The sequence below is a fragment of the Sinocyclocheilus anshuiensis genome, unplaced genomic scaffold (genome assembly GCF_001515605.1).
Source record: "Sinocyclocheilus anshuiensis isolate Anshui unplaced genomic scaffold, SAMN03320099.WGS_v1.1 scaffold899, whole genome shotgun sequence".
NCBI classification, from domain to species: Eukaryota; Metazoa; Chordata; class Actinopteri; order Cypriniformes; family Cyprinidae; genus Sinocyclocheilus; species Sinocyclocheilus anshuiensis.
Genome location: NW_015544170.1, coordinates 253,105 through 253,669, shown reverse-complemented (window position 1 = coordinate 253,669; position 565 = coordinate 253,105). Strand labels below are relative to the sequence as shown.

The 565-nt window shown below is 40.2% G+C and overlaps 1 long non-coding RNA gene across 1 annotated transcript in view; it reads left to right on the top strand.

Annotated features, from left to right (window-relative positions):
* LOC107695998 (uncharacterized) overlaps positions 1–565 on the top strand; it is a 21,508-nt gene that overhangs the window by 481 nt on the left and 20,462 nt on the right. The gene's annotated exons all lie outside the window — the stretch shown is intronic.

Sequence of the window (565 nt, the reverse complement as noted above, 5' to 3'; positions counted from 1 at the left end):
TTTTTTTCACCCGGCCCCTCCTCCTCAGACTTGACGCACACGCAGGTTGCCAGATTGACGACACAACAGGCACTGAGCGCACTTGACGATGAATCAAATGAAATACGCTGTGTTTCCCGCCAACTGGCAACCCAGGGTGCCGAAATACAATTCAAAGTTTATTCAAAGGAGAATAACTGACTGTAGCATTGTTTTTCAGATAAACAAGCATGTTAACTTAGCATGTTTCTTAAATATCTGCAAACATATTGTGGTATTTTTATGCTTTAGTAGAGTCAACGTACATACAGCACCTTTAAGAGAACACTGACTTTGATGAGACCTTGCTTCTATTAACAAACAAGAAGCCATAATAAAGAATGCATTTTCTTTCTTGAATTAATTGATTATAATTTTACTTGAATATATTTTTTTTTTCCTCTGGTAAATGCACTGGTGTAAATGTTTCATTTATGAGAGAGAGAGAGCGTGCGACATAGGCCTACCCATCTTGCACGCGAGAGAGAAAGCACACGAGAGAGAGAGAGAGAGAGAGAGAGAGAGAGAGAGAGAGAGAGAGAGAGCG